Consider the following 13,299-nt stretch of genomic DNA (forward strand, 5'->3'; position numbering starts at 1 on the left):
GCGAAACCTAAATGTCAGCGGTGCTCTGTTTCTGAGCACCCCAACAACGCTTGCAGAAAGAGCTAGCGAGAGGCCACGGGATCGTATCTAGCGCAAATAAATGGAGCTTGTGACCTCCAAATTTTTCAGGCCAGACCTCTGAGAAACAACACTGTTCTCTCTCTTAGGAATGTGGCATTAGAAAAGTAGCAACCTGCAGATGAAAAGTGGACTTTTGTCATTTTAGTCATCCTGCTGGTGTTTATAAATTTGCCAGAGAGTAAGACACTGGACCTCACCCTCATGAAAGAACGCTGACAAGTGAGCATTTTGTGGCCAAGACTGATTTGGAGATAAGAGGTGCTACGAAATGTTGTTATTGTGCCAGCCACGGTTCTACCACACGAGCACTGCTCAGTCATCATGCACCTTGAAGATAATCCTTTCTCTGTTGGTAAACACCTTAGTCAGTCTCCGAAGAGACTGTCAAAAATTGCCGATGCTGACTATATTTCAAGTCATCATGGCGGGGTATTGGGAAAAGTTTTCAATTAGCAATAATCACGCCTCGGTTGAACCTCATTGGCTATGATACTGCCACTGCGCAAAGTTAGCCAAGCTAATGCCAGCAAATATCCCCTCTTTCTTGGATAAAGGAATCACCTTAAGGAGAGACAAACGCAGTTTACAGTGTTCCGCTGAGGATCATGGGATGCCATATGCTAATTAGACAGCCACTAAACAAGCATTGTTAATAAGCGGCTAAAGAGTCTTAGCATTTGAAAAGGCGGCAAAGAGGGCAAAACAAAGCCTGCCAGGGATGCCAGCATAGTGTTTTGTGGAGCAGGCTGCCAAGTGGGCCAGTCCCGCACTTGTAAAATACATGAAAAATACAATTTGAAAAATGGAGTAATGAGTCTACGTCACTGCCATGTGTGCTGATAATTGGGCCTGTGATTATTGTGCCTGGAAGTACTGGTAAGCTGCGCTGGCTAGAGGTGCTTGGGAGTTGGCCAAAGTCTTGGTGGTTGCAGGTTACTGGAGGAGAGAGATGGTACGTGAGCTGTTAATTTTCTGATGCTCATGGTAAGCATGAAGCTCCTTCCATTGCTGCTTTGAGGGTAGATGTGCAGGCTGGAGAAGGGATCCGGCAAATTACTCTAATGCTGGGAATACACGACGACATTTTTCAGTCGATTACTATCCGATCTTATTTCCGATCGACTTTCCGATTCTTATCTTTTCTGATCAATTTCCATTCATTTCTATGAGAAATCGATGAGAAAAAGGATCGATAATAAGATCGGACATGTTGGAAATTATCTATGGAACCATCTATCTGCTGAAAAAACTTATGGTGTATTCCCAGCATAATGTTGACGGTTTGATGCCTCTTTTATGCATGGAATAATCCATGTTTAATATCACAGCAGAAAAAGTTGAAGAGAAATAGATTCAAGACGCAGGGAGGCTGTGAGAGTTCGGGGGATGCACAGAAAGCGGCTGATGTTTCGGTTATGGCTTACTGCAAGCAAAGCACGCAAGAGGCAGCAGTTGCAGAGGGAACTCAGGTAGCGGAAGTGATGGCCAATGAGCATGGGGTCAAGGAAAGGCATCGCCTCAACAGGGACTTGAACCCTGGACCCTCAGATTAAAAGTCTGATGCTCTACCGACTGAGCTATCCAGGCCCTGGAAGGTGAGCTTCACCAGCAGCTCAAAAGTCAGTTATTCCAAGCAGGATGGACGGAAGGTCTAGTACATGCCCTGAGCTGGCTATAGCCTGTGACCTCTACATTTTCTAGGTCAGATCTCTGAAAGAATAAAACTGTACTTGATTTGGAAGGTGGCATTAGAAAGGTAGCCACCAATCAGCGAAGGCATGGAAAGCGGCCGACATCGGTGTTTTGGCCTGGTGCAAGCGGAGCACGCAAGAGGCTGCAGTTGAGGAAGATAGGGAGAGGACACGAAGCATAACAAAAGGCAGAGAGTATCGCCTGAACAGGGACTTGAACCCTGGACCCTCAGATTAAAAGTCTGATGCTCTACCGACTGAGCTATCCAGGCTCTGAAAAGGTGCGATCACCAGCAGCTCAAAGTTTAGCTACAGTATTTCCAGGCTGGGCGCAAGTTAAGGTCTAGTGCAAGTCATGAGCAGTCTATAGCACCTAGATAGCCGGGAAACAGCAGAATGCGCTGTTGTTTCCTTCAACCATCAGGTTCTTCACCTTGGCTGATTGTTGACACTTTTAAAACAATGGTACACCAGCCAGAAGAAGCTATAGGCCGGCGAAACCTAAATGTCAGCGGTGCTCTGTTTCTGAGCACCCCAACAACGCTTGCAGAAAGAGCTAGCGAGAGGCCACGGGATCGTATCTAGCGCAAATAAATGGAGCTTGTGACCTCCAAATTTTTCAGGCCAGACCTCTGAGAAACAACACTGTTCTCTCTCTTAGGAATGTGGCATTAGAAAAGTAGCAACCTGCAGATGAAAAGTGGACTTTTGTCATTTTAGTCATCCTGCTGGTGTTTATAAATTTGCCAGAGAGTAAGACACTGGACCTCACCCTCATGAAAGAACGCTGACAAGTGAGCATTTTGTGGCCAAGACTGATTTGGAGATAAGAGGTGCTACAAAATGTTGTTATTGTGCCAGCCACGGTTCTATCACACGAGCACTGCTCAGTCATCATGCACCTTGAAGATATTCCTTTCTCTGTTGGTAAACACCTTAGTCAGTCTCCGAAGAGACTGTCAAAAATTGCCGATGCTGACTATATTTCAAGTCATCATGGCGGGGTATTGGGAAAAGTTTTCAATTAGCAATAATCACGCCTCGGTTAAACCTCATTGGCTATGATACTGCCACTGCGCAAAGTTAGCCAAGCTAATGCCAGCAAATATCCCCTCTTTCTTGGATAAAGGAATCACCTTAAGGAGAGACAAACGCAGTTTACAGTGTTCCGCTGAGGATCATGGGATGCCATATGCTAATTAGACAGCCACTAAACAAGCATTGTTAATAAGCGGCTAAAGAGTCTTAGCATTTGAAAAGGCGGCAAAGAGGGCAAAACAAAGCCTGCCAGGGATGCCAGCATAGTGTTTTGTGGAGCAGGCTGCCAAGTGGGCCAGTCCTGCACTTGTAAAATACATGAAAAATACAATTTGAAAAATGGAGTAATGAGTCTACGTCACTGCCATGTGTGCTGATAATTGGGCCTGTGATTATTGTGCCTGGAAGTACTGGTAAGCTGCGCTGGCTAGAGGTGCTTGGGAGTTGGCCAAAGTCTTGGTGGTTGCAGGTTACTGGAGGATAGAGATGGTACGTGAGCTGTTAATTTTCTGATGCTCATGGTAAGCATGAAGCTCCTTCCATTGCTGCTTTGAGGGTAGATGTGCAGGCTGGAGAAGGGATCCGGCGAATTACTCTAATGCTGGGAATACACGACGACATTTTTCAGTCGATTACTATCCGATCTTATTTCCGATCGACTTTCCGATTCTTATCTTTTCTGATCAATTTCCATTCATTTCTATGAGAAAAAGGATCGATAATAAGATCGGACATGTTGGAAATTATCTATGGAACCATCTATCTGCTGAAAAAACGTATGGTGTATTCCCAGCATAATGTTGACGGTTTGATGCCTCTTTTATGCATGGAATAATCCATGTTTAATATCACAGCAGAAAAAGTTGAAGAGAAATAGATTCAAGACGCAGGGAGGCTGTGAGAGTTCGGGGGATGCACAGAAAGCGGCTGATGTTTCGGTTATGGCTTACTGCAAGCAAAGCACGCAAGAGGCAGCAGTTGCAGAGGGAACTCAGGTAGCGAAAGTGATGGCCAATGAGCATGGGGTAAAGGAAAGGCATCGCCTGAACAGGAACTTGAACCCTGGACCCTCAGATTAAAAGTCTGATGCTCTACCGACTGAGCTATCCAGGCCCTGGAAGGTGGGCTTCACCAGCAGCTCAAAAGTCAGTTATTCCAAGCAGGATGGACGGAAGGTCTAGTACATGCCCTGAGCTGGCTATAGCCTGCGACCTCTACATTTTCTAGGTCAGATCTCTGAAAGAATAAAACTGTACTTGATTTGGAAGGTGGCATTAGAAAGGAGGTGTGTGATATAGCATTCCCTTTCCCCAATACTAATGTTATTCTGGTAGGAATTACTTATGTATTGCTTATTTCAATATCTTTATGAGGATATCTTGTAGTAGGAATCACTAATGTGCTGTTCATTCTATGAGGACACTGAATTGCACTGTCACTTGGTTTTGGGATATGTGATGGTATGACGGATCCCCTTGATTTGGAATCTGGGATCGAGTGGGGGCTAGAGGCGGGTCCTAGTTAGAGTAGGCCCCCCCTATAAACCACGGTGGGATCCGTCATGCCAGAACAAATGAATGTAAAAATAATAATGATAATAATAATGGAATAATTTGTATTAGGCACACGTGTAACACGTATTAGATAGGGCATAACACAATAGGACTAATAATAGTAGTTGATGACAGAGTATTAACACTAGCATCAACATAGGGTTAAGTCACACATAAGGATTGTGCATAACTGTATTTGGCACAATAAAGGTCACATTTGCACATTTGCACAAAGGGAAATAGATAGTATATACAAAGAGGGATAATGTGTATGGAGATCGCATTGGTATGCGCTCCTCATGATATATGCGAACATATGTTTTTACAATAGGAGGAGAGGAAGGAATTAGTACGTGAAGCTGACTGGTTGCTAGGTAATAGAGAACACACACCGCGAGATAGGAGCCGCTCAAACAGCTAATCTGCATACAATGTTGTACATAGCGTTCCAGCCTGCCGCTGGCCAGCAAGCCCCTGATGAGTCATTTGACGAAACCGGTAGGGCGTGGCCTCAAGCGGCAGGCAGGAAGACGCTGAGAGAGCGGCGGTGAGGACGTCCAGGAGGTTTTATACTATGCGCATATTGATTTTACAGAATGTGAGTGTACTTTTAACATTTTACTAAGGAATAAAAACAGTATTATGCTATGAGGAGCTGTGTATTAGTTCTACAGGGAGAAATTTAAAACGCTGTTGGTAAAGAGTCTCCCATCCTGTGCAACTACCCTGTGCGATCAGAAAGCGCTGTTGGCTGGGCTATGTGAGGTCAGCATGGAAATCTGGTGAGCGACTACTGGTTATTGTGCACAGTGGTGTGGAAGTTCATAGAGACACAGGGTGTGTAGCGGCCACAGTGGGGAACACTTGCATGTGAACAAGCACGGGTGTAGGTTTTTTGTGAACAGGCTTACACTATGTGCTTTTCAATTTTCCTTATCTGAGGAACTGCGGAAAGAGGTGCTGCAAATACTGGAAAAGTTTGGAGGTGTACTGGAGGGATATCTAGACTCAAGGCATCCATATGATCTGTTGCTGGTCCGTAAAGGTCAGCATATATATCTGGTGAGCAGGAATTTTTCTCATTGGAGTGGGATTGGTGTAAAGTGGAACACACAGTGGGGAGCACGTACCAGTGTTGGGGTGCACCCAAATCTTGTATATATATATGTGGAAAATTTATATACAGGTTCACGCTATGATATGCTATATATTTCTCTGAGGTGATAATGACCCAGGAGTGAAGTGGTGGAAGAAGAAATACAAGGAAAGAATCTTCACCCATACACGAGTTTAGCTGATCTGTGGCAAATCAGCCTTGCAACATTGGTGAGAGTATATATTACTACCAGAGACTTGGAGACGGGTTTTTTCCTTTGCAGCAGTGGGACTGTATGCAGAGTGTTGTTTGATATCAGAGACTGTGGACATTTAATGGTGGAACTGTGTGTAATTCTTTAGGGGATAGAGCGCTGTACAGACATCTAATCAAAAGCATTAGAAAGGTAGCCACCAATCAGCGAAGGCATGGAAAGCGGCCGACATCGGTGTTTTGGCCTGGTGCAAGCGGAGCACGCAAGAGGCTGCAGTTGAGGAAGATAGGGAGAGGACACGAAGCATAACAAAAGGCAGAGAGCATCGCCTGAACAGGGACTTGAACCCTGGACCCTCAGATTAAAAGTCTGATGCTCTACCGACTGAGCTATCCAGGCTCTGAAAAGGTGTGATCACCAGCAGCTCAAAGTTTAGCTACAGTATTGCAAGGCTGGGCGCAAGTTAAGGTCTAGTGCAAGTCATGAGCAGTCTATAGCACCTAGATAGCCGGGAAACAGCAGAATGCGCTGTTGTTTCCTTCAACCATCAGGTTCTTCACCTTGGCTGATTGTTGACACTTTTAAAACAATGGTACACCAGCCAGAAGAAGCTATAGGCCGGCGAAACCTAAATGTCAGCGGTGCTCTGTTTCTGAGCACCCCAACAACGCTTGCAGAAAGAGCTAGCGAGAGGCCACGGGATCGTATCTAGCGCAAATAAATGGAGCTTGTGACCTCCAAATTTTTCAGGCCAGACCTCTGAGAAACAACACTGTTCTCTCTCTTAGGAATGTGGCATTAGAAAAGTTGCAACCTGCAGATGAAAAGTGGACTTTTGTCATTTTAGTCATCCTGCTGGTGTTTATAAATTTGCCAGAGAGTAAGACACTGGACCTCACCCTCATGAAAGAACGCTGACAAGTGAGCATTTTGTTGCCAAGACTGATTTGGAGATAAGAGGTGCTACGAAATGTTGTTATTGTGCCAGCCACGGTACTACCACACGAGCACTGCTCAGTCATCATGCACCTTGAAGATAATCCTTTCTCTGTTGGTAAACACCTTAGTCAGTCTCCGAAGAGACTGTCAAAAATTGCCGATGCTGACTATATTTCAAGTCATCATGGCGGGGTATTGGGAAAAGTTTTCAATTAGCAATAATCACGCCTCGGTTGAACCTCATTGGCTATGATACTGCCACTGCGCAAAGTTAGCCAAGCTAATGCCAGCAAATATCCCCTCTTTCTTGGATAAAGGAATCACCTTAAGGAGAGACAAACGCAGTTTACAGTGTTCCGCTGAGGATCATGGGATGCCATATGCTAATTAGACAGCCACTAAACAAGCATTGTTAATAAGCGGCTAAAGAGTCTTAGCATTTGAAAAGGCGGCAAAGAGGGCAAAACAAAGCCTGCCAGGGATGCCAGCATAGTGTTTTGTGGAGAAGGGTGCCAATTGGGCCAGTCCCGCACTTGTAAAATACATGAAAAATACAATTTGAAAAATGGAGTAATGAGTCTACGTCACTGCCATGTGTGCTGATAATTGGGCCTGTGATTATTGTGCCTGGAAGTACTGGTAAGCTGCGCTGGCTAGAGGTGCTTGGGAGTTGGCCAAAGTCTTGGTGGTTGCAGGTTACTGGAGGAGAGAGATGGTATGTGAGCTGTTAATTTTCTGATGCTCATGGTAAACATGAAGCTCCTTCCATTGCTGCTTTGAGGGTAGATGTGCAGGCTGGAGAAGGGATCCGGCGAATTACTCTAATGCTGGGAATACACGATGACATTTTTCAGTCGATTACTATCCGATCTTATTTCCGATCGACTTTCCGATTCTTATCTTTTCTGATCAATTTCCATTCATTTCTATGAGAAATCGATGAGAAAAAGGATCGATAATAAGATCGGACATGTTGGAAATTATCTATGGAACCATCTATCTGCTGAGAAAACTTATGGTGTATTCCCAGCATAATGTTGACGGTTTGATGCCTCTTTTATGCATGGAATAATCCATGTTTAATATCACAGCAGAAAAAGTTGAAGAGAAATAGATTCAAGACGCAGGGAGGCTGTGAGAGTTCGGGGGATGCACAGAAAGCGGCTGATGTTTCGGTTATGGCTTACTGCAAGCAAAGCACGCAAGAGGCAGCAGTTGCAGAGGGAACTCAGGTAGCGGAAGTGATGGCCAATGAGCATGGGGTAAAGGAAAGGCATCGCCTGAACAGGGACTTGAACCCTGGACCCTCAGCTTAAAAGTCTGATGCTCTACCGACTGAGCTATCCAGGGCCTGAAAGGTGAGTTTCACCAGCAGCTCAAAAGTCAGTTATTCCAAGCAGGATGGACGGAAGGTCTAGTACATGCCCTGAGCTGGCTATAGCCTGCGACCTCTACATTTTCTAGGTCAGATCTCTGAAAGAATAAAACTGTACTTGATTTGGAAGGTGGCATTAGAAAGGTAGCCACCAATCAGCGAAGGCATGGAAAGCGGCCGACATCGGTGTTTTGGCCTGGTGCAAGCGGAGCATGCAAGAGGCTGCAGTTGAGGAAGATAGGGAGAGGACACGAAGCATAACAAAAGGCAGTAAGCATCACCTGAACAGGGACTTGAACCCTGGACCCTCAGATTAAAAGTCTGATGCTCTACCGACTGAGCTATCCAGGCTCTGATAAGGTGTGATCACCAGCAGCTCAAAGTTTAGCTACAGTATTTCCAGGCTGGGCGCAAGTTAAGGTCTAGTGCAAGTCATGAGCAGTCTATAGCACCTAGATAGCCGGGAAACAGCAGAATGCGCTGTTGTTTCCTTCAACCATCAGGTTCTTCACCTTGGATGATTGTTGACACTTTTAAAACAATGGTACACCAGCCAGAAGAAGCTATAGGCCGGCGAAACCTAAATGTCAGCGGTGCTCTGTTTCTGAGCACCCCAACAACGCTTGCAGAAAGAGCTAGCGAGAGGCCACGGGATCGTATCTAGCGCAAATAAATGGAGCTTGTGACCTCCAAATTTTTCAGGCCAGACCTCTGAGAAACAACACTGTTCTCTCTCTTAGGAATGTGGCATTAGAAAAGTAGCAACCTGCAGATGAAAAGTGGACTTTTGTCATTTTAGTCATCCTGCTGGTGTTTATAAATTTGCCAGAGAGTAAGACACTGGACCTCACCCTCATGAAAGAACGCTGACAAGTGAGCATTTTGTGGCCAAGACTGATTTGGAGATAAGAGGTGCTACGAAATGTTGTTATTGTGCCAGCCACGGTTCTACCACACGAGCACTGCTCAGTCATCATGCACCTTGAAGATAATCCTTTCTCTGTTGGTAAACACCTTAGTCAGTCTCCGAAGAGACTGTCAAAAATTGCCGATGCTGACTATATTTCAAGTCATCATGGCGGGGTATTGGGAAAAGTTTTCAATTAGCAATAATCACGCCTCGGTTGAACCTCATTGGCTATGATACTGCCACTGCGCAAAGTTAGCCAAGCTAATGCCAGCAAATATCCCCTCTTTCTTGGATAAAGGAATCACCTTAAGGAGAGACAAACGCAGTTTACAGTGTTCCGCTGAGGATCATGGGATGCCATATGCTAATTAGACAGCCACTAAACAAGCATTGTTAATAAGCGGCTAAAGAGTCTTAGCATTTGAAAAGGCGGCAAAGAGGGCAAAACAAAGTCTGCCAGGGATGCCAGCATAGTGTTTTGTGGAGCAGGCTGCCAAGTGGGCCAGTCCCGCACTTGTAAAATACATGAAAAATACAATTTGAAAAATGGAGTAATGAGTCTACGTCACTGCCATGTGTGCTGATAATTGGGCCTGTGATTATTGTGCCTGGAAGTACTGGTAAGCTGCGCTGGCTAGAGGTGCTTGGGAGTTGGCCAAAGTCTTGGTGGTTGCAGGTTACTGGAGGAGAGAGATGGTACGTGAGCTGTTCATTTTCTGATGCTCATGGTAAGCATGAAGCTCCTTCCATTGCTGCTTTGAGGGTAGATGTGCAGGCTGGAGAAGGGATCCGGCGAATTACTCTAATGCTGGGAATACACGACGACATTTTTCAGTCGATTACTATCCGATCTTATTTCCGATCGACTTTCCGATTCTTATCTTTTCTGATCAATTTCCATTCATTTCTATGAGAAAAAGGATCGATAATAAGATCGGACATGTTGGAAATTATCTATGGAACCATCTAGCTGCTGAAAAAGCTTATGGTGTATTCCCAGCATAATGTTGACGGTTTGATGCCTCTTTTATGCATGGAATAATCCATGTTTAATATCACAGCAGAAAAAGTTGAAGAGAAATAGTTTCAAGACGCAGGGAGGCTGTGAGAGTTCGGGGGATGCACAGAAAGCGGCTGATGTTTCGGTTATGGCTTACTGCAAGCAAAGCACGCAAGAGGCAGCAGTTGCAGAGGGAACTCAGGTAGCGGAAGTGATGGCCAATGAGCATGGGGTAAAGGAAAGGCATCGCCTGAACAGGGACTTGAACCCTGGACCCTCAGATTAAAAGTCTGATGCTCTACCGACTGAGCTATCCAGGCGCTGGAAGGTGGGCTTCACCAGCAGCTCAAAAGTCAGTTATTCCAAGCAGGATGGACGGAAGGTCTAGTACATGCCCTGAGCTGGCTATAGCCTGCGACCTCTACATTTTCTAGGTCAGATCTCTGAAAGAATAAAACTGTACTTGATTTGGAAGGTGGCATTAGAAAGGTAGCCACCAATCAGCGAAGGCATGGAAAGCGGCCGACATCGGTGTTTTGGCCTGGTGCAAGCGGAGCACGCAAGAGGCTGCAGTTGAGGAAGATAGGGAGAGGACACGAAGCATAACGAAAGGCAGAGAGCATCGCCTGAACAGGGACTTGAACCCTGGACCCTCAGATTAAAAGTCTGATGCTCTACCGACTGAGCTATCCAGGCTCTGAAAAGGTGCGATCACCAGCAGCTCAAAGTTTAGCTACAGTATTTCCAGGCTGGGCGCAAGTTAAGGTCTAGTGCAAGTCATGAGCAGTCTATAGCACCTAGATAGCCGGGAAACAGCAGAATGCGCTGTTGTTTCCTTCAACCATCAGGTTCTTCACCTTGGCTGATTGTTGACACTTTTAAAACAATGGTACACCAGCCAGAAGAAGCTATAGGCCGGCGAAACCTAAATGTCAGCGGTGCTCTGTTTCTGAGCACCCCAACAACGCTTGCAGAAAGAGCTAGCGAGAGGCCACGGGATCGTATCTAGCGCAAATAAATGGAGCTTGTGACCTCCAAATTTTTCAGGCCAGACCTCTGAGAAACAACACTGTTCTCTCTCTTAGGAATGTGGCATTAGAAAAGTAGCAACCTGCAGATGAAAAGTGGACTTTTGTCATTTTAGTCATCCTGCTGGTGTTTATAAATTTGCCAGAGAGTAAGACACTGGACCTCACCCTCATGAAAGAACGCTGACAAGTGAGCATTTTGTGGCCAAGACTGATTTGGAGATAAGAGGTGCTACGAAATGTTGTTATTGTGCCAGCCACGGTTCTACCACACGAGCACTGCTCAGTCATCATGCACCTTGAAGATAATCCTTTCTCTGTTGGTAAACACCTTAGTCAGTCTCCGAAGAGACTGTCAAAAATTGCCGATGCTGACTATATTTCAAGTCATCATGGCGGGGTATTGGGAAAAGTTTTCAATTAGCAATAATCACGCCTCGGTTGAACCTCATTGGCTATGATACTGCCACTGCGCAAAGTTAGCCAAGCTAATGCCAGCAAATATCCCCTCTTTCTTGGATAAAGGAATCACCTTAAGGAGAGACAAACGCAGTTTACAGTGTTCCGCTGAGGATCATGGGATGCCATATGCTAATTAGACAGCCACTAAACAAGCATTGTTAATAAGCGGCTAAAGAGTCTTAGCATTTGAAAAGGCGGCAAAGAGGGCAAAACAAAGCCTGCCAGGGATGCCAGCATAGTGTTTTGTGGAGCAGGCTGCCAAGTGGGCCAGTCCCGCACTTGTAAAATACATGAAAAATACAATTTGAAAAATGGAGTAATGAGTCTACGTCACTGCCATGTGTGCTGATAATTGGGCCTGTGATTATTGTGCCTGGAAGTACTGGTAAGCTGCGCTGGCTAGAGGTGCTTGGGAGTTGGCCAAAGTCTTGGTGGTTGCAGGTTACTGGAGGAGAGAGATGGTACGTGAGCTGTTAATTTTCTGATGCTCATGGTAAGCATGAAGCTCCTTCCATTGCTGCTTTGAGGGTAGATGTGCAGGCTGGAGAAGGGATCCGGCGAATTACTCTAATGCTGGGAATACACGACGACATTTTTCAGTCGATTACTATCCGATCTTATTTCCGATCGACTTTCCGATTCTTATCTTTTCTGATCAATTTCCATTCATTTCTATGAGAAAAAGGATCGATAATAAGATCGGACATGTTGGAAATTATCTATGGAACCATCTATCTGCTGAAAAAACGTATGGTGTATTCCCAGCATAATGTTGACGGTTTGATGCCTCTTTTATGCATGGAATAATCCATGTTTAATATCACAGCAGAAAAAGTTGAAGAGAAATAGATTCAAGACGCAGGGAGGCTGTGAGAGTTCGGGGGATGCACAGAAAGCAGCTGATGTTTCGGTTATGGCTTACTGCAAGCAAAGCACGCAAGAGGCAGCAGTTGCAGAGGGAACTCAGGTAGCGGAAGTGATGGCCAATGAGCATGGGGTAAAGGAAAGGCATCGCCTGAACAGGGACTTGAACCCTGGACCCTCAGATTAAAAGTCTGATGCTCTACCGACTGAGCTATCCAGGCCCTGGAAGGTGGGCTTCACCAGCAGCTCAAAAGTCAGTTATTCCAAGCAGGCTGGACGGAAGGTCTAGTACATGCCCTGAGCTGGCTATAGCCTGCGACCTCTACATTTTCTAGGTCAGATCTCTGAAAGAATAAAACTGTACTTGATTTGGAAGGTGGCATTAGAAAGGAGGTGTGTGATATAGCATTCCCTTTCCCCAATACTAATGTTATTCTGGTAGGAATTACTTATGTATTGCTTATTTCAATATCTTTATGAGGATATCTTGTAGTAGGAATCACTAATGTGCTGTTCATTCTATGAGGACACTGAATTGCACTGTCACTTGGTTTTGGGATATGTGATGGTATGACGGATCCCCTTGATTTGGAATCTGGGATCGAGTGGGGGCTAGAGGCGGGTCCTAGTTAGAGTAGGCCCCCCCTATAAACCACGGTGGGATCCGTCATGCCAGAACAAATGAATGTAAAAATAATAATGATAATAATAATGGAATAATTTGTATTAGGCACACGTGTAACACGTATTAGATAGGGCATAACACAATAGGACTAATAATAGTAGTTGATGACAGAGTATTAACACTAGCATCAACATAGGGTTAAGTCACACATAAGGATTGTGCATAACTGTATTTGGCACAATAAAGGTCACATTTGCACATTTGCACAAAGGGAAATAGATAGTATATACAAAGAGGGATAATGTGTATGGAGATCGCATTGGTATGCGCTCCTCATGATATATGCGAACATATGTTTTTACAATAGGAGGAGAGGAAGGAATTAGTACGTGAAGCTGACTGGTTGCTAGGTAATAGAGAACA

At 45.1% G+C, this 13,299-nt stretch overlaps 14 non-coding genes across 14 annotated transcripts; all 14 read right to left on the reverse strand.

Moving 5' to 3' along the window:
- Positions 1 to 450: 450 nt before the first annotated feature.
- Positions 451 to 591, reverse strand: LOC137564609 (U4 spliceosomal RNA). The gene has a single exon (XR_011030704.1). It is a non-coding gene; the product is annotated as a U4 spliceosomal RNA (small nuclear RNA).
- Positions 592 to 1,595: 1,004 nt separating this feature from the next.
- Positions 1,596 to 1,668, reverse strand: TRNAK-UUU (transfer RNA lysine (anticodon UUU)). Its single transcript has one exon. It is a non-coding gene; the product is annotated as a tRNA-Lys (tRNA).
- A 303-nt stretch (positions 1,669 to 1,971) lies between these two features.
- TRNAK-UUU (transfer RNA lysine (anticodon UUU)) lies at positions 1,972 to 2,044 on the reverse strand. The gene has a single exon. It is a non-coding gene; the product is annotated as a tRNA-Lys (tRNA).
- Positions 2,045 to 2,716: 672 nt separating this feature from the next.
- LOC137564886 (U4 spliceosomal RNA) lies at positions 2,717 to 2,857 on the reverse strand. The gene has a single exon (XR_011030948.1). It is a non-coding gene; the product is annotated as a U4 spliceosomal RNA (small nuclear RNA).
- A 993-nt stretch (positions 2,858 to 3,850) lies between these two features.
- On the reverse strand, positions 3,851 to 3,923 carry TRNAK-UUU (transfer RNA lysine (anticodon UUU)). Its single transcript has one exon. It is a non-coding gene; the product is annotated as a tRNA-Lys (tRNA).
- A 2,076-nt stretch (positions 3,924 to 5,999) lies between these two features.
- Positions 6,000 to 6,072, reverse strand: TRNAK-UUU (transfer RNA lysine (anticodon UUU)). Its single transcript has one exon. It is a non-coding gene; the product is annotated as a tRNA-Lys (tRNA).
- A 672-nt stretch (positions 6,073 to 6,744) lies between these two features.
- Positions 6,745 to 6,885, reverse strand: LOC137564610 (U4 spliceosomal RNA). Its single transcript, XR_011030705.1, has one exon. It is a non-coding gene; the product is annotated as a U4 spliceosomal RNA (small nuclear RNA).
- Positions 6,886 to 7,889: 1,004 nt separating this feature from the next.
- On the reverse strand, positions 7,890 to 7,963 carry TRNAK-UUU (transfer RNA lysine (anticodon UUU)). The gene has a single exon. It is a non-coding gene; the product is annotated as a tRNA-Lys (tRNA).
- Positions 7,964 to 8,265: 302 nt separating this feature from the next.
- TRNAK-UUU (transfer RNA lysine (anticodon UUU)) lies at positions 8,266 to 8,338 on the reverse strand. The gene has a single exon. It is a non-coding gene; the product is annotated as a tRNA-Lys (tRNA).
- A 672-nt stretch (positions 8,339 to 9,010) lies between these two features.
- Positions 9,011 to 9,151, reverse strand: LOC137564612 (U4 spliceosomal RNA). Its single transcript, XR_011030706.1, has one exon. It is a non-coding gene; the product is annotated as a U4 spliceosomal RNA (small nuclear RNA).
- Positions 9,152 to 10,144: 993 nt separating this feature from the next.
- Positions 10,145 to 10,217, reverse strand: TRNAK-UUU (transfer RNA lysine (anticodon UUU)). Its single transcript has one exon. It is a non-coding gene; the product is annotated as a tRNA-Lys (tRNA).
- A 303-nt stretch (positions 10,218 to 10,520) lies between these two features.
- TRNAK-UUU (transfer RNA lysine (anticodon UUU)) lies at positions 10,521 to 10,593 on the reverse strand. The gene has a single exon. It is a non-coding gene; the product is annotated as a tRNA-Lys (tRNA).
- Positions 10,594 to 11,265: 672 nt separating this feature from the next.
- Positions 11,266 to 11,406, reverse strand: LOC137564615 (U4 spliceosomal RNA). The gene has a single exon (XR_011030707.1). It is a non-coding gene; the product is annotated as a U4 spliceosomal RNA (small nuclear RNA).
- Positions 11,407 to 12,399: 993 nt separating this feature from the next.
- TRNAK-UUU (transfer RNA lysine (anticodon UUU)) lies at positions 12,400 to 12,472 on the reverse strand. Its single transcript has one exon. It is a non-coding gene; the product is annotated as a tRNA-Lys (tRNA).
- Between the last annotated feature and the right edge of the window lie 827 nt (positions 12,473 to 13,299).

This window comes from Hyperolius riggenbachi, chromosome 3 (assembly GCF_040937935.1).
Source record: "Hyperolius riggenbachi isolate aHypRig1 chromosome 3, aHypRig1.pri, whole genome shotgun sequence".
Taxonomy (NCBI): Eukaryota; Metazoa; Chordata; class Amphibia; order Anura; family Hyperoliidae; genus Hyperolius; species Hyperolius riggenbachi.